This window comes from Vespula pensylvanica, chromosome 1 (assembly GCF_014466175.1).
Source record: "Vespula pensylvanica isolate Volc-1 chromosome 1, ASM1446617v1, whole genome shotgun sequence".
NCBI lineage: Eukaryota > Metazoa > Arthropoda > Insecta > Hymenoptera > Vespidae > Vespula > Vespula pensylvanica.
This window is the reverse complement of record NC_057685.1, coordinates 10,633,959-10,653,269: the sequence shown is the minus strand read 5'-3', so window position 1 is coordinate 10,653,269 and position 19,311 is coordinate 10,633,959. Positions and strand designations below refer to the sequence as shown.

At 38.7% G+C, this 19,311-nt stretch overlaps 1 protein-coding gene across 5 annotated transcripts in view; it reads right to left on the bottom strand.

Annotated features, from left to right (window-relative positions):
- The window catches only part of LOC122636765 (transcription factor AP-2-epsilon), a 162,605-nt gene that overhangs the window by 133,596 nt on the left and 9,698 nt on the right, over positions 1-19,311 (bottom strand). For 3 of the 5 annotated variants that reach the window (XM_043828379.1, XM_043828391.1, XM_043828410.1), the window contains exons 1-2: positions 13,442-13,493; positions 12,379-12,383 (exon numbers count right to left, since the gene is read on the bottom strand). The exons of 1 other annotated variant lie outside the window; for it this stretch is intronic. The gene's annotated coding sequence lies outside the window, so the exon portion shown is untranslated. Of the gene's footprint in view, positions 1-34; positions 237-12,378; positions 12,384-13,441; positions 13,494-19,311 lie in introns of those variants that run through there. One more of the 5 variants, XM_043828392.1, reaches the window with a different exon arrangement.

Genomic DNA, 19,311 nt, shown 5'->3' with positions numbered 1-19,311 from the left:
TCTCTCTCTCTCTCTCTATTTTCCTCCTACGAACCTGTCTTTAACCCTCTATCCTCTCACAGAGTAAATTTATTCACCACCCACCCCACCGTCGCGATTCCTCAGCTTCTTCTTTTTTTTTTATTAGATTTTCATCTTTTCGCACCGCTCAAAACACTTGTCTTTCTTCTTAAGTTTCTCTTTCCCTTCTTGATTCCGACAACGATGACAGCGACGGCGACGCGAGAAATCGCTTTCGATAATGGAATTTCTTGCGAAGCTCAGACGCGACGAAAGACGAAAGGAGGATTAAGAAAAGGGAGAATGCAAACGAAAGAAGACGAAGACGAAAATGAAGATGAGGAAGAAGAACGAGAGGAGGAGGAGGAAGAAGAAGAGGAAGAGGAAGGAAGCGAGTTTCATAGGTCGTATCTCTCCCCCGGTGTATGTTGCACCGCACGTGGCGCGTCGCGACGTCGCACTGCGCTCGAGGCAAGAGAGGCGCCGCGACGCCCTCCCCTCTCATCCTCCTATACCTCCTCCTCTTCTACCTAGTCGTCGTCGTCGTCGACGTCGTCGCCGCGACCATCACCACCACTACCGGCTCATCTGCGCCGCTATGCGCGCCCCTGCCTCCCTCGGGGGTGTGGTGCCTCCGCCTCCAGTCGGCAGCGCGACCGACCCTGCGCGTCCGTCGTTCTGCATGCCCTTCTGCGTACCCTGCCAAGCCTGCCACCGAGAGGAATAGCGCTACGAACGCGGAGGAAGAGGAGAGACAAAACCCAACCTAATGCGAGCATGCTATAGCAAATACATACATACATACATACATACATACATACATACATATATATGCACACATACATACATATATAGCTATATACACACGGACATGCACATAAATACACAACGCGCGCGCGCACGCACACATACGCAAATATGTGTACATGAGTACATACCCCATATGCATATTTACTGATATGTGTATATATATATACACACCATCACGCGCGCGCATGCATATATACACAGGTGCATATACGCAGATAGAAATTTACGCATACGTATACACCATACATACCCATAGATACACGTATACATATGAGATAGCCACGCGAACGAATGGATCCCCTTCTTTAACCCCCCACAGAACGGCATCTCGCACGCGAACATCCTCTGCGCATGACCAATCGATGTTCCCCTCTCTCTTCTCTCCTCGACCGACCCAGTCGTGACGTAGGAAGGGGTAACGGAGGAGAGGACGTTGAGTAAAACGCCACCACAGCAACTACCAGCACCCGCCGTCGTCGTCGTCGTCGTCGTCGTCGTCGTCGTCGTCGTCGTCGTCGTCGTCGTCGTCGTCGTTCCGCCATCCCTTCACCTTCTTTCCCTCTCCAGTTTCACTAGGAAAGATGAAGATGAAAACGAAGAAGAAGGCGAGGGTGGAGCGCAGCATCCGTTAAGAAGGAGCCAAGACGAGTGCTTCTGTTTTCCACCCGCTCATTTCACCCGCTTTTCGCCCTAGCTTTTACCCGTCGTTTTATCTTCGTTATTCTTCCTCTCGTTCTTTCTTCTCCTCCTCTTCGAACTCTTTTATACTCTTCATCCTTCCGAAATATCTACTGTTTTCTCTTCTATTCTAAAGAATCTTTGTCGTCATTTATCGCATTTTATTTGTATCGTTACATCTATACTACTTTACTCTACCTTCGACTTGTGAATTTTACAATGATATTTTAGATCGAAATTCTTTTTATCTATCTTACCGAAATTACTGATAAGAAGATGCTTAGAAAGGATCTTTCTTCGAAAGGACTTAATAGAACTTTTTTTAATATCTAATTTCAATATCTACACATATACATCTACATCGATTAACAAATTAAACCTTTATCGACCTATTTGTCAAGAAAGCAATCTTTCACTTTAATCATTCTCGGTGAAGAGACCGTAATCTTTCGACTGACGATCGATTCGATCGTTGTATAAAGAAAGTTTCATAGTCGACATTGGGTAGTGGCAGCCATCGCGCTTGGAACATCCTCTTCGATCGGAGGTACGATGGTAAAACAAGGAGAGAAAAAGAGAAAGAGAGAGAGAGAGAGAGAGAGAGAGAGATCGAACCGTCCATCTTCTTACCAGGGAATGCATCGTACCACGCCTATGCTAAATCGTGACTCAATCGAGAAGCAGGAAGCGCTGGTGTTATATTAACGCCCGAGAAAAAGCTGATGCGATCCTTCGGGGGATCCATGTTGCTTCGTGAATCACTGATCAGGACGAGAGGAGAAAACGAAGGAGTAAGGAAGAGCGAGAATGGCAAGATCGACAAACGACGAACCCGCGTTGCACAATTAACGAGGCGGGCCGATACGCTTAGGGTCGGCTTAGGGTCGAGAAAGGAAGGAGTAGGAGAGTTGTACCACGAATCGTTCCTCGTGCTACGCGATCTACCAAGAATATCCGATATCCTGACTGCAATTGCAACGTATATCAAAAACAGATAGACGCTCGCTCCGCTGTTACCCTTCTCCTCCTCCTTGCAAAACGATTCTTTTAGAGAGCAAAAGTAGGAATAATACTTTTTCCAGTATGTGACACTCGACAACGATGTGTCCTGATCTCGCGACTAAAAAAAAATATTTTGAATAAACGATCGAATATGACGTAGGAAGCGATTCAATTTTTTGCCATTTATTAAAGTTTGAAATCATTAGAATACTTCCTTCTTCTGCGTCATGATTATTATTATTATCGACAATCGAAGAGTATTGATCGTTTAGAAATCGAAACTTTGAGATTGTTATTCGTTGAAGAAAGTGTATTTATCTCATGCATTTAATAATCTTCTTTTATCGTCGATCGATTTCTATAAAGTGTTCAATCGATCGTAATTGATATATCTTTGCCGATAAGGTGCGACCCCAACAAGGACCATCTCTCTTGCTTCCCTTACAGGACCGTCGATCTCGTGCAAAAATATTATTACTCGCTTCGTAAGCTAAGCTTTACTCGGTTAACGGAGAAGTTGTTCGTCAAGAAATCCATCGTAATCCACTTTGTTCCAGGGCACATCACGTTATAACGTCGTAACTCGCTTGTGTGATGCAATTTAACTACTACATCATTACCTTCCCGAAGTTAAGCTGATGTAAGTTCGAAATTACCAGTTAAATTGCATATATCTATGCAAGAGCCGAGAGCGCCGTGTAATCTGCCCATGTGTTTGTCTATCGGTAGGTAGTCACGCGCATATAACCTGGCTCCTCCATCATCGAGATGGTCACAGAGACCATCTTACCCTAATTACCTAATAATCCGAAGCGATGACCTAACTTTGGCCTTGTCTAAGTGGTTTCCACGTAGCGACGGTACAGATCGATGTGTCTATAACTCTCTCGACGAGATTGCGATATCTTCACGCAGAGAAAATTGCAATTTGCTTAAATCGAATCATTTGTCCTTGATGACTTGAAAGTAATTCTTTTCTATCGTTAGCAATAAAAGTATTGAGGAATGGCTTTGAAAAATCGAAATACTGGTGAACAAAGAGATTCTTTTCCTTTGCCATTAAACCAAAAAATATTATTATATATAAGGTACCCTACAAATAGCTTACCGCTATTTATATTGTACGTGGTTCCCACCCACAAAATACTTACTCCGTTTACATGAAAGCTCTTACCTAAAATACGATGAATGGCTCTATCGACGAAATCCTTCGATCATCCTTTTGCGCATCGGTAAATGGATTCTCGTAAGATCGATACCGATCCCCTATTGATCTGTAGGACCGCAAACACGATGCGTCCTCCATCAAATATCCTTTCACATTTCGAACGCTCGAGGCTGTCAGGTGATGCTACGACCTTTCTCCCTTTCTCTCTGTCTCTCTCTCTCTCTCTCTCTCTCTCTCTCTCTCTCTCCCTCTCTCTTTCTCTGTCTGTCTATCTCTATTTCTCTCACTCTCGTTTAATAAAAAAACGTCAGGATCGAGAGTTGATTTTTCTCAAAACATTCGTGCTCAAATTTGAAAACCCATCGTATACCATTCCCTTTTTTATTCACGTTCGCTCGACTCGAAGATCTTATTGACTTAAGCGCGTGGCAAATGCGACCCTCCCAAACATCTTTTTTTTACGCAGAACGTGTCCCAAACTTAGAGAGAATACTGCACCCATTTCAAGCATTTCTTTTTGTTACGTGGTTCCCTCTGAGCAAGCGTCTCGATACAGATTTTCAACATCTTTTCTTTCTTCTCTCTGTTGCTCTTAACGAAGCTAAATTCAGTTTTTTTTTAGATTGTCAAATCCACAAAAATACGTACTCGATGTTTATACCATGACTATTTTTTTCATAGTCTGGAAAAATACCGTCTACGTCTTTGAGTAAATAAAACGCAGCCCTATATACGTATATCACGCACAATTAAAAGATCAAACTGTTATTAATTTAAGAATTACTATCGTTCTATAAATAATACGAAAGAAATAAATTTTCAATAATTCGATTTATCGAGATAATAGAAATCGTGGAATCAAAGAGTCAATATCCATTCTTTTCCCTTTTTAGAAGCACCTTGGCCGAGGCCATGATAGTAGACAAAGGAACGAAATAAGAAGTGGAAGCTAAACTTTAGTAATTACAATAAACAAGTCCCGGTTACTGCAGGAAAATGCTTCTCCCCATGAAGCACAAACGCCTTGCGGTAATAGCATGCAAATTGTCGGCTTACCTAACGTCTGGACTTCGTGGGTTCTTTTCGAAATGTGATTTCTTGCTACTTTGAATCCAAACGGGGTTTCTCGGCCTTTGAAGTTCAACGATATTTTTATAAGAGGGTCAGAATCCCTTGGTAAGAAGTGAAGATCGACTGATATCTTGATTTATCTCTTATCGTTATTGGTATGTTGCATTATAAACCTTCGAATAAAGTATTTGGAAAATAATTCGTCGATCGTCGATAATTAAAAAATTCTCCAACGGTAAGTTGAAACTTAACGCAAGAAGCTCTCTTTTCTAAGTATCTCTTTTCTATCTATCCCTTCCATCGGCACGCTTTTTTCTTTCGGCAAGAAAATGCTAATTGCTCTTGTCGACTCTCATGCAGCCCTCAATTAATTTCAAAACTCCTTCTTAAGTGTTTCGATTCTAATAAGGGTTCCAGTACAAGTTATATCACACCGAGAACGCATTCGTTCCAGTACAAGTTATATTACATCGAGAACGCATTAAATTGCCGTTAGCAATGTTTGAAAGCCTAACGTTTAAAAAGACTTACGTCGACCTCGTGAGCAATCGTAGGTTTTAATCCGTAAAAGTATTTCGATGAACTGAATAACAAACGGCAACGTCGAATTCGATTTAATTTCGAGTACCATCCGAGAATCCTACGATGGATTTTTTAGCTTCGATATTGTGTCGTATACTCATATTCATATTTACAGAGCGCATAGCCGACGGGATAGCGTGATCAAGTAGCGTTTGAAAATGGTAGCCACGTTGGTGCGTTATCGGTTTGTACGAATTTCAGCCACGAACGAAACGAGGAGTTTTTGTATCGCTTGCAATAGCTCTTAATTTGCGATAAAACATTAGTTTCGATCTTATTTAGCTTTCAATCGAGCACCCACAGTGCGAACATGCTCGAGACATATCATCCGACCGCTATTTCGCTGCTAAAAAGAGTGTCCCGATGAAGGCACGTCCTAATCCTTTTTTTCCTCTTCCCATTCTTATGCATGATTTGTTCCTTCGCCCGGAATTCCTTTCTTAGAAAATCAGGCCAGTAGAAATTCGACGTTTTCGGCAATGTTCGATAATGGAATAATGCGTGCAAATAAATATATATAAATAAAAGTGACGTTACATAGATAAGACAAACGATTATAATTATTTTTCCATTTAGTTAAGAAATCAGATATATATCTACTATCGATCAAATATCAAATAGAAAATTCCATCGAAAATTTTTTCTTACGATACGAAAGAGAAATCAATTCGGCGTATATCTGCATAAAGTACAAGTAGGAGAAGGATGGCTACGAAAACTAAAATTATCAGGCATGAATCACAAATCGATTGAAATCACTTTAAGACGTATTACGAAAACATACTTAACATTTAATTGGCACTATATCATAAGAAAAAAATAAGTTCTATCTCGCGAACGAATAAGTTCTATCTCGACTCTCATTGTTATAGCAGGATCGAAAAAGGGATTCGGACACGTCGGGTATATGGAACGAGCTTGCTCGGCGTGGAGACTTTATCATCGCGGTCGCTCGCTTCTCTCATTAGTTGGCTGGAACGCTGCCCCCGGGCCGGACTGTGCGTGAGTTTAATCTCTACAGAGCAAAGGGCGCGTATATGTGCGAACTCTTTCGTTCGAGCAACGCCGCCGTAACCACCGCCGCTCGTCATCGACGTCGACGTCGACGTCGACGTCGTCGTCCTCTTCTTCTTCGTCGTCTTTTCATCCTCTCGCAACCATGCGTTACTTCATGTGTATGCTTCTATATGTGTATATATGCGTGTTTCCAGCATGGGCGATGTGCATGCTACGACATTCCGATCGGCAACACGCGGGACACAAAAGAAAAAGAGAGAGAAAGAAAGAGACGCACGAAAGTTACGTAATATGGAAATTCAGGGTGATTAGATTCTTAAGAGAGAATGAGTGAGAGAGAAGATCGAAGCCATAAAGTTTTTTTTTTTAGTTTATTAATCTCGACGACCAGATAGACGTCAGTTATCAAAGAATTCAAAGCTGATCGCTTGGTAAACTCATGGGTAGAAGCGCTGATTATTGCTTTGATACGGACGTTCTGCTAATTGTCTCTGTTTCTTCCTTTTTCTTTCGAAAATCTTTGTGACGAACGATTATTATGTGATCAAATCCAGAAAAACATATAGCTTGGCAAATTTATGACGTTTAGAAAAATTAATGAAAAATGAAATCGTTCGATTCGTTATACAAGTGGCTCATATTTGCTCGTTAAGATACGAGCAGACGAAAACCACAATGTCTCATGCAACCCTCTTTAACGAAGGCCAGCCCCATTTGTTGCTTCGAAAAAAAAAGAACGCACTCGTCATTATAGTTCTACGTGACGATCAAAAGGAGGCCTGCGGTATTTACACCGCACCGCGCGGCACGATCGCGACTGCCGGCCGATCGATCGTTTCCTCTTCTCTACGATTCGCGGGGACCCCAACGGCGTCGAGCAATTCTCGTTCTTCAAACAACGCCAATATGTTGCTTCGTGGGTCACTGCCTTGGCACGAAACTCGTACACACACGGCCGATCTATTAGAGAGAGAGAGAGAGAGAGAGAGAGAGAGAGAGAGAGAGAGAGAGAGAGAGAGAGGGAGGAAGGGAGAGAGTAAGAGAGAGAGAGAGTTGGAAAGAACCAAGGGATGACGGCGGTGCTGGTGTGGTGGTGATGATGGTGATAGTGATGGTGATGATGATGGTGATGGTGGTAGTGGTCGCCGCTTCGTCTCTCCGCGCTCGCGCGGGATATGTAGGGTGAAATTTAGTAGGGAATAAGGGGCCCTTCCGAGCTCCTGCCTTCGCCTAAGGCGAGGTTTACAGCCCTTCTTGTGAATCTGGCCGTGTGCGCATACATTTTCAAAACTCACTTCGATCCACCAGGTTGGAAGGGATCGCATTGTGAGAGACGAGTCTTGCCTCTCTCCTTCTCCCTGCTACCTTTTTTATACTTTCTTCTTCTTCCCCCTGCCTTCTTCCTCTTTTTACTCAGCCTATCTTCTTTCTTCCTCATAGACACGGATCACACGTCTAGCGAATACTTATTCGTCAGAAAGCAACGTCCTCCTATTTCACATCGAAGTGACATCGAAGAGAAGCGAGAAATTGATTTTAACCGTTATCCCGTTCTTATGCGGAAAAAGAGAAGAAGACGAAGAGACAACTTCCGAGTTTGGTCGAGCAAGATATTCTTATCTTCTTTCCGAACCAATTAAAACTTTTTTACGTACTCGTAACACACCTATTATCTACCCTCTTTGACCTCATCGATGGAAAGTTCGTAGACTACGAACACCTCGAACTCCTCTCTTCTTCCTCTTTTTTTCATCTCTTCCTTACTCTCCCTTTCGTATTCTCGGTCCGACGTAACGAGTTACGACGATGCCTTCCATCGTTAACAGAGGAAAAACGCTTCTAAGAGATGTTACTTCTCTATGTTGCCTTTGCATTTAAGCGTAATGATTTAGAACGATGAAAGCTCGTCTTGCGACCCAACGGCGACGTTATGAATAATGAGAAAGTGCATCTTACTTCTTTACACATAGATACTTACGTACTATGTTCACAGTACATACTACTGTAATATATTAAGTACCAGAGTATTTTACTAAAGTTGAATTTGCATATGTACTTCGACGCGTTATCATTTATATTCTCGATTTTGACGTTATCTTCTTTCACATTTTCCGAACGATCGATCTTCCTCCTGCTAGAAAGTTTTAATCCTTTCATCGAAACAAATCCTGCATCCTTGATAACTCTCTCGCCGTGGCATGCGAGTCCAATTAAAAGTTTCCGCAAGGACTTGGCAAAGCGAACTCTCATTATATCTACCCCGAAACTCCTGCGTGCCCTAGTTTAACCGCAATTCCGTTGTGTGCAACGCGAACTTACGATAGTTTCATTGATAGTATCCGGTAACTGCTCGTGAATCTTTCGATTCGTATTTTCGACGAAATTTCGTCGAAAGAGTCATGCCTGATGTCGATTAAGACGATTTAAGTTGGCCATTCAGATATGAATTGGAAAATGGTTGCCATCTGAAACTGAAAGAAATACGAGAGGACTTTAGGTTCCGCGAAACATCGAACGAATGATTTGCATACTTCGCACATCGCACGAGGAACGCATACGCAATGTCGATGTCATTCATAAGTATCGTGCGAGTCTTTTGCTTTCTACGCATTCGCGAGACAATTATTATATGACTTGTACTAGTATTAATTATAGAAAAATTATGACACGTTGTAGGAAGGCGACACGTTATAATCAAGCGCTCAAAATCGTTCTTTTCTCACTGCGCCGATCATACGATCGTAGCTTTTATCGTTACAATAAATAGTTCTAATGATTTAAAAAACTTTACAATCTCTACAGATTGCTATCGTTTTTTATCACTTTGAGCGTTGTGTTGTTATTGGAACACACTGTTAATGATCATCTCTAATGAGACTCTCAATTCTTCGATTACGTCGATTGGTTAAAAAAATAAGACATCGCAAAATGGAAAGGAAGAGAGAGTAAGGGAGAAAGAAATTCAAACTCACTAATTGCCCTCTCCCCTCTCTCCTCGTGTTATTTCATGCTGAGAACGTAGTCTCTACTTCGTGATTAAAAGCATCGTTGGTTCCATAGAACGTAGCTCTTGCGGCTATTGGAAATTTCGAATAGAGAGATCGATATTCGTGCGAGATTCTACCTAGTCTTTTTTCGAACGATGGTCATATTAAACGCGTCATCTACGGTCAAGGTTGGGTCAATACCGAGCGAAACAGTCGCGAACTTTGTTTGCCACTGCTGTTAAACGTCAATATTGGATTGTCGTTAGCTCGTTGGCTCGATATCCGCGAACAACTGAACGACCGGTGTGCTTGAACGCTGCGAGTTAACCCTTTAGGTACGAAGGTAGGACATGAAAAATTCGTATTTGAAATGCCTTTTAATGATTGATTGATAGAAATTTCTGTTCGGTCAAGGTCGTGCGTACGAAAGTATTTGTTATATATCCCGATTTTATACTTTGGATTTTCTATCCTTTACAAATAAAAACAATATTTAAAGTACATATTCGGCATATGTATATATATATATATATATATATATATATATATATATATGATTCATTTAATACTTACAAAAAAGAACGGAAATGCAGAATTAACTGCAGTTTTTAAATTCCATCGATACGATTTCTGCAAGCTTAACGTGACTGCAACATTGCACTTTATTAAAAATTATTTCTCTCTTTTTCTTTCGCTATTCGCTCTGCGTTGACGTCGTCGTGCATAGCATCGCCTCTCTTTAAAAAAAAGAAAAGAAAAAGTAGAACGAACGGGTAAGGAAAAATGACGGTAGGCATCGAACTCGTTGGCGAGTATCACGCGATACGCTCGCGTATATCTCGCGCGATCCCTCTTCCTCCTCGCGTCTTAAGAGGGTCGATTTGCAAATGCACGCACACAAATAGATATATCATAGCGGCGCTCGAGCGCGCCGCAGGCGGTCTCCGAAAGTTTGCCGATTTAAGGATCGAGAGAAACATAAATTGAAAGTAATGGCTGCGCGCGGGCATACGTGTCAGGTCGAATGTCGGCGTATCCGCGACGACCACTCGCGGCGTGGCCAACCGTCCTGACCCGTTGGCTCCCATCGCGCGACTCGCGCACGCACGCACGCGTATCCCTTTCAAAGATTTTTCTCCCTTTTTCTTTTTTCCACAACGACGATCGTTCCTTCGTGGACTCGATCTTCCTCTTTCACGTCGACCGCTCGAGAGTATGTAGACGTAAAAGCACAGCCGGTGTCCCTTCAAGCAAACGTATGCACTTCGACGAGATCGACCGTCAAAAGACGATGTTTCGTTAATGGATTAAGAGAATAGTCAATATTCCACAAGCTTTCTTTTCCATAACGAAGTTTAGAAGCTGTCGAAAAAAAAAGAACGACGATAGTTCTCTTTCCTTCGTCCGAGTTGAACAAACTAACTTGAAGAAAAACAAGAGAACATACGACGCATTCGTGTAAAAGATTAAGTAGCAAACACGGTATAATAATTCGAGAATAGAGGCTGATGGTTGTCTCGTGACACGATGCCAACTTGTAAAACAACGATCGCAGTTTCTGCTCGCGCGAGGATGGTCCGAGAGATCGGTAAGCCGCCGAGAGAAAAAGGAAAGAAGGAAAGGGGAACAGGGCCTGTTTTCAAAAGGGGTGGAGAAGGGGCTGGGATCGTAGTGGGGAGAAAAGTAGCCGTGGGCGCGATAAGGTGTCTCGAGCCCCGGGTGGTGGCCAACCACCTACTGGGAGTTAAGAACTCTAAATTACGCGTGGACATGGGTTTATGTCTTCATCGGTTACAGCCAACGACCGGTCTCCGTTGAGCGAATATTCCAGCTATTCCTCGAACGTTTATCATTGATTATTTCTTGTTAATGCTTATGCTCTGTCCGTCTCTACCTTCTTCATTTTTTTCCTTTCGTTTAACCTCACTTCCTACCGTTCGAATTTAATCGCAAACCTCCGAAAGTACTCATCCTCGCGATCACAATGTATTGAGAAATCGGGAAATAAGGTGATAGAACGATTGGAGTTCGAGGTCCTTGACAGGAAGGCTGTCCCACTAGCCATCGTTCTTACCAGAAGAAGACTTTTAACATAATCTAATATCCTAACGCGGTTCAGTCATTTCCTGGTAGCCATATAGTCGGCCCTAAAGCGGACTCCCTCGGGAGAATTTTGTCAAAGGATCTTTATTCTACGTGGACGTATAATACGCCATTGCGCCTCCGGCAAACGTAAGGGAAACGCGATACGAAGTGAGAGTAAAAGAGAGAGAGAGAAAGACAAAGACAGAAAAAGAAAGAGAAAGAGAATGGAGGAAGATCGAAGCGGCGCACGCCGCAAAAATTTCGGTTACGAACGATTGTGTCGAGGAGGCGTTGTCTCGTTCATGGCTATCGATCGAAGCGGCGACGATGAGGACGCGAGAAGAGCGAAAACGCGCCGAAAGCAATTGGAATTTTGCTTGTTTGTCGTTGAGAAAAAGATACATTTGACGATGAAATTTACTGGAAATGAGAGTAGAAGGAATGATCTCTCTCTCTCTCTCCCTCCCTCTCCCTCTCTCGTTTTCTTTCTCTTCAACTCTATCCTTATTAGTAATGCACTTTCAATTCGTGTACAATTGTATTCAAACGTATCAATGTACAATTCTATTCGAAATACATCATCGATTTCTTAAAACTGTACAAATCACTGTATTACAAATCATTTGAATTTTAGAAATGAATACTAAAACGTTGAATGTTACGCCTTTGAAACGATGGGCAACTTACGTGGAATCATACGACGGAGCATCGCTTCTCATTTTACGTTTTGCCATGGCGTATTTTCAAAAATTTTTAACATTCTACATTGACTAAAAATTCACTTCCAATCGGTAGAATCACAGGCGAGAACATGCAACTGCAAAAACCGTATCTCCAGACTGACGTGCATAGAGTTCAAAATATATATGTAATATATATGTATATATAGTGAGTAGGGGTGGAGAGGGGGACGGCTATGCATTGTAGCACCGAATAGTAGTACATATAAAAAAGTTGAACTCGTTTCGAACGAGATACATTTGCTGCATTTGTTACAATACGCTCGGCGATGCCTACAGTGCTTCCCGTGTTTACAAAATGTAACTAAATAATCGAAAAAATATGGAAATAAAAAAGAGAGAGAAAAAGAAGGAAATAAATCAAATAGGCAGCTAGCCGAGGGTACCTCGTGTTTTTTATTCTTTTTTTTCTTTTTATTATGTTTTTTTTCATATCTTTAAAAAATAACGTAGATAGATAACTTGTTTAACGCATGTTATTCGGTTAAAAATCTGCCTCAGAGAAGCGTAAAAGCAAATACGTACAGAGCAATTTGTGCCCTTTTCCACTATTCTCCCTTCGATCGTGTCTCTATCTTTCCTTCTCTCTCTCTCTCTCTCTCTCTCTCTCTCTCCTCTCTCTCTCTTTCTCTTTCCTTCGGAGTTAGCGCGCGCACGTGGTTCGAGATGTTCCTTGAAATTCTCCAAGGAACGTGGCGAAATGTTCTCGTCGCCCGCGGCGAATGTAGCTAAATTCGTTAGTCGATACGAAGGTGTACTACCGACATCTTATTTTCGCGAGATATCACAGCGAGTCCGACGTTTCACAGGAGAAAAAAAGGAGCTAAAGAATAAAATAGAAAGAAAAAAAGGAGTGCTTAATTCATCATATCCTTCGTAAACTGATCCTTCGAAATGGAGAAAGTCAGTAGGTAGGAACGATATATCCAGCTTCTTGAGGACGAACTATGCTTTTCAGACTGCTCGTTATCGAGTCTCCTCTCTCTCTCTCTCTCTCTCTCTCTCTCTCTCTCTCTCTCACTCTCTTTCCCTCTTTTTATCTCTATCCCTTCTTGATAATTACAACAAGAAAAAACAATGGACTCAATCACGCCGCGGAACAATAGGGAAATACAACAATTGCGTGTAGGACCCCCCATGAAGATACGCGCCCAGCTGGTAATTGGACGTTCTCTCGCAGGGAGCCCTACGTGCCAAGTGCTCAACCCCCTTTCTCGTCGGTGTAGATACTTGCATTGTTTATGCCTCTCGCTCTTTCTACTATGTGAATATCTTGTGCAACTCGAAGCGAGCGAATGTACTCTCTCTCTCTCTCTCTCTCTCTCTCTCTCTCTCTCTCTCTCTCTCTCTCTCTTCGTTTCGTTCGCTCTTTTCTCTTGGCCATACCTCTCCTCCTTTTTCACATACTGATACGCGGTTAAGGACAAACGATTCTGGCAGCTTATTCCATCATGCGGTAAAGAAGAACGATGAGCCGATACGAAAATAAAAAGAAATAACAATAGCGACTTGTTTAACTCATTCGACGTTGCTTATCGTAGTTTATTATATATCATAGTGCATGTATAGATGAAATGAGAAAAATATGTGGTGAAACTTGGTAAAAGAACAAAATTTCATAGAATAACATTAACAAATGAGATGTTTCCATGAGTCATTTCGTTCTCAGGTCAAAAGAAAAAGTGATCTTTTAATTTTTTTTACACCACAAAGTTCCTGCATCGCCGGAGGCACACGACAGCTTGCTAAGTCACCGATTGAAATTGATGCCACGGTTTACCACATGCTTCATTTGTGGTTGGTTCATCTGAGCTGTGGTTCACGATTGTGCCAATTTTCATTACAATTTTGACGACTATCGCGATCCCCTTTCTAAAGAGGGATGATGGATCGTTTAAATGTGATTTTGGATTGGACTTATTTAAGATTTCGTGACTTCTTCTGTTCACTCGATATAAATAAATACGACTCTGTTACTCGAGGAAAGAACGATTTCGATTTTTATCTGATTATTTCCTTTTGGAATATCTTTCATAACTCTTCAGTCATTCCCATTTTCCATCTTCTGTGTAACCTGTTACACATTGCGAAATTGAATTCTTCCAATTAGAACATAAAGAGATTACCCTCCGTTGTTTGGATTGTAAACTTTTTTCGAAGCTCGGATAACCAGTATTTTTCTCGAGATGCGGACTTTTATTTCTCGGACTAAGGAAAGAAGACCGAAAGAGAGGAGGAAATGAGAGGGACTGAGGGAGAAAGAGCAAGAAAGAGAAAGAAAGAAAGACGGACGGTTTTAAAGGGAAAAAGTTTTAAACTGCGGGAGCGTAAGAAAAATGCTTTTCTTTTAATGCCGGGTAAATACGGTAGAGACCGCCGTCTTTTGTCTCCCGCAGCAGGTTGAATCTGTAAAAGTTTGCTGGTAATTGAGACATCCCTTTGTACTTTAATTGAACGAAAATTTTGCGCGAAGTACGTATTACAGAATTGTAAATTCTTCCTCCTCGTATTAACGTGAAACGGAAAGATTTTTCAAACTTTCCATCTGTAAAATATTTTACGAGGGATGCTTTTTGAAGGTGTGTGTACGAGTTTGTTGATCGGTAGTACAAAGTATGCACAACGTCGAATTGTTCGAATGGAAAATACTCAAGAAAGGTTTCAACGTCGAAGACAATCTCTCAACGACGCGGAGAAAGAAACGTTAGCGAAAATGTTAGGGAAATTTCGAGTCGCCGTCGTCTACAATGTCTCAGAGAGAATGTCGAGGAGAAAAAAAACAAAGTGGAGCACTCAGAGCGCAACTTTTCCATCGGCAGTTAGCCGGAGGGTGTAAAATCGTGAGGTCGAAGCATCCCTTCAGTCCCCGTTGCCATGACGCAGTCGCGGCCCGAGGTCTGAGATTCCGGCCATCTGTCGAAAATCCTGATATTTTACATTTTCCTCTTCTTCTCTCGATAAGTAAATCACAATCCGGATAGGTAGATATTACCTATAACATTATTTCATGCGAAAACCAACATTTTTTCAAAGTAAAACTAATGATTCCTTTCTCAAAATCAAAGATGTTATAATCCAATGTTATTGATGTTAGTATCCAATAGATACTCTTAAAATAATTGTTTTAAATATCGAAAATAAAAAATTATAGCTTTTGGAATAACTCAAAAGGTACATTTTACTTCGAAGAGCAATCGATTTAACAAAGACTAACTAAAACTATCGTCCGAATTAATCATACAAGTTTTCCGAAATTTATGAGATATCAATAATTAAATGTTTAGTATTTCGTATTTCGTATTATGTTACGTATTCCTTAAAAATATAAAGCATATAATATTAGGGTATAATTAGTAGAATAATGATTGTCGAAGTACGCCAAAATATGCTCAAATGTTGTAATATTTGAGCTAGGATTAGATATATCGCAAGTAATATCAATTAACCAGGCCTTACTTGAAGATTGCTACATGTGGAGGTCCACGAACTAATATTTCATAATACATAATTAATCGCGTATATTGAACAGTCCTTGAATCTGATTGAAGTTGAACATCATCCCCGACAAAGTTCTATCCTACGCGTAAGAGAAAGCATCGACTTTAACATCTCCTTTAATAAACATCTTAAAATATCTCTCTTAAAATGTAATATTTATTTTCAAATAATTTCTTCACATACTTGTAAAATATAATTTGCAAATCATTATTATTTTATATCTAATGTAGCAATTAATATATTTTCCATTATCGGATTGATCCGTAAGTAAGTATACAAGTAAAAAGTTTATTACAATAAAATGATACTTATTCATGAATTAATCCAATATTCACATTGGAAATGTGTAAAAAATGTATTGATATGTTTTACGCCAAGACAGATAAATAATTGATCTTCAAATCATAGAAAAACATTGAAATAAAGTCTTAATAACAACAATTAAAGCTTTACAACAATAATAAGCTTAAAATAAGCGTGCTATAATAACAAACGTGATAAACATAAAAATCTCACAAAACTTAATTGTTAACATGCGTTATAAAGTAATATATTCTTCCAATGATTAAATAATGATCAATACAATTAATCAATTATAAAAATCTAAATAAAAATCTATTGCATATTCACTGATATATTTTACCAATTTTAATAATAACATGTTTTCCTAATTGATTATAAATCTTTTCATTATTTTGTACATGTTCAGATTTTTCATTTTATGTTATAAATGTTATTTTACATGAACATGTACACATTTGCATTGCGAAACACCTGAAAAATTAAAAACAGTCTATATAAAATAAATTGTAAAACATATTGAATAAAATTGCGCTTCTGCGAGGAAACACATAATTTTATTATATGAGATTTATGAGCCTGTTAATATGAGAAACGTCAAATAAAGCAAATTTATACAAAGATCGATACCATCATAAGCCGTAATAGTCTAATAGTCAATAAATAAATATTTGACACATAAATATTACCATTAAAAGAAATTCCTTTTTTTTAGGAATAAATAAATTTTTTAGTACGAATAAATATTGAATTTGTCCCTCCAATGATAATAATGGAATTCAATGCAATTAAATAATAAATGAAGATTCAATAACAATTAAATTGTTGTTTTAAAGTAAAAGTATAAAGAATACTGAATGTATGACAAATTTTTATTTGTTTCCCCGTGCATTTTTAAAGTATATGAAAAATTATTGTACAATAAAAATTAAGTTTAATATTCGCTATTTGTCATTCGAATTGCAATTAGATGTGAATAGTGAAGTTGCCTTTAATAGTACGCACGAATCATTTATTTTGAAAGTGTATTAAGTCCACTTTTTGGATTGTAAATTATTTAAAAGTGAAAAAATCACATAGAACTATCTGTCACAAAGGTTAACTTGATTTTTTTTTAATAAACGACCACTTTTGAAATAAACGGCTCGTAAAATTTGCACGATCGAAAATTAAACTTTTCTTAGACGTTTTATACGCGAGAATCGATTATCTAACCATGTTAATTCCCACGATGTTCATTTAAAACATAATAAAAATATATTAGTTATATATTACTACAAATATATATACACACACACACATCCCGTTACTATCCTATCCTGTGAACAACGAAGGAACTCAGAAAATCCATTAATCATAGCTAGAATTAAAGAAGATGGTACATTTTGTAACATTCCGATTTTAATTAGATCTACATATATATAGAAAATAGAGAAAAGAATTGAAAACGAATAATGCATTAATGAAAAAAATAGAAAAATATTACATTTAATAAAACAAATGATTACATAAGGAACAGAACATTAAGATCTTATTAAATGCCACAATCATACTATGCCCTACTCTCACGCGCTTCTCTCAATAGTTCTCTACTCACTTCTCTCATGCACTTCTTTTAACATCTCTCTACTCACAGCATTTTTTCTTTTTTCGACTATTGCCACTCTACACACACACGCGCACGCACGCACGCACAATACCGCGACATTGTTATTGTTAATTTAGCAATATGTAATCCACGAGCAACAACATTCTTTTCTATTAGCAATAAACAAAGTAATAAACACTATACGTAGAAAATGTCACAAAGGTTTAATTTTTGTCTCTTGTTTAATATATATAGTAAATGATATATTTCATAAATCACGAATATACGAAACATTACTTAATACAATATTCGAACAGATTCGGCAAAAATCACGAACATATTCAAAAAACCATAAATTTGGTAGAATTTAATTCATTACAAAATTTGAAGTGTTTTAAATTGTTAGATTCTAGTTAAAAGATATAAAATTACAGAGTGATTACAAAATACAAGGAAATACATATGCTGAAAATTGTCTGATCTGCTACTGCTCTACCAATACCGTAAATTATAATTATAAGAAAATCTTACTTGATCCTATCCAAAATGAAAAAAAGTGTGCTATGTGTCTGATTCTACCTATTTTTCAAAAATAGAAAAATATCCACACTAGCTCATAGACTCCACGATTCTTACGCGTACAAAAATGTAAAAACTTAGTAGTAAAAACTTACGGAGATACATTTCGGGGCACATCCATCACCTTAATTTTCTACGCATCTGATCTAACTTACATATGAATGAATATTAAAGGAATATTGCTAATTGACTGATGTTCAAAGGTCATACAATTGCTGGAGAGTATTATTTTAATTTTTTAGATCGACTAAATCAAATAATCCACGAAGGAAGGCCAGGCTTATAACAAAAGAATCATTCTTCATTAGAACAATACGCATCCCCCTACAGCTTTGTAACTATGCTAAAAATCGTTAATTTAAAGTTCGACTTGCTTCTCCATCCTGTTTATCGTTCGGATTTCCATTTATTCTTAAAATTAAAAAATTTCTTAATGGTGAACGATTTTCGTCAAGTGATGAATCGATAGTTACAGTAAACGGCTATTTCGAAAAACATCAAGAAACGAATTTTTTAGATAACATAAAAGTACTAAAGCATTATTGTATGAAGTGCATTGAATTGAAGGGAATTAAAAAATAAAAGCAATTTAAAACTCAAAATAGTATTTTCGTGCTTAAGCCAATTCTTGAAAATGCCTTCGTATAATAATTGCTGAAATTAGCTTATAATCTAGGCCCTTGGGATTAATGACTTTGTTTTTGTTTTTGTTTATAACGTTTAATAATGTTTTAATAATGTTTTTCTTTCTCCATTGTATATTTCGATATTGTCTTTATAAAAATATAATAATTACTATTTTAAATAAATATTTTGTTTTGAAAAAAAGAAACGAGGTGTAAGATATACATATGTTTGAAACATTAAAACATTTATATTTATATTGTAATAAAATATCCTCAAGCGAATTACTTCAAACGATTTCTGATTAATTAATGTGATCAAATTTAGTCACTTCTAATCCAGAGTCTACTTGTTGTGAATGTTTAATTTCTATTTCGTAAATATACGTGTATCATTACATCGTAATAAATCGCATTTACATCTGTAAACTATTACGTATATAATACGATATAAAGCATACTAAAGATTACATGCTCCTTTATTCAACTTCTTCGCTAATCTCGCGAGATGTTAAATAAACTTTAAAACCCCCTTCCTCTCTCTCTCTCTCTCTCTCTCTCTCTCTCTCTCTCTCTCTCTCTC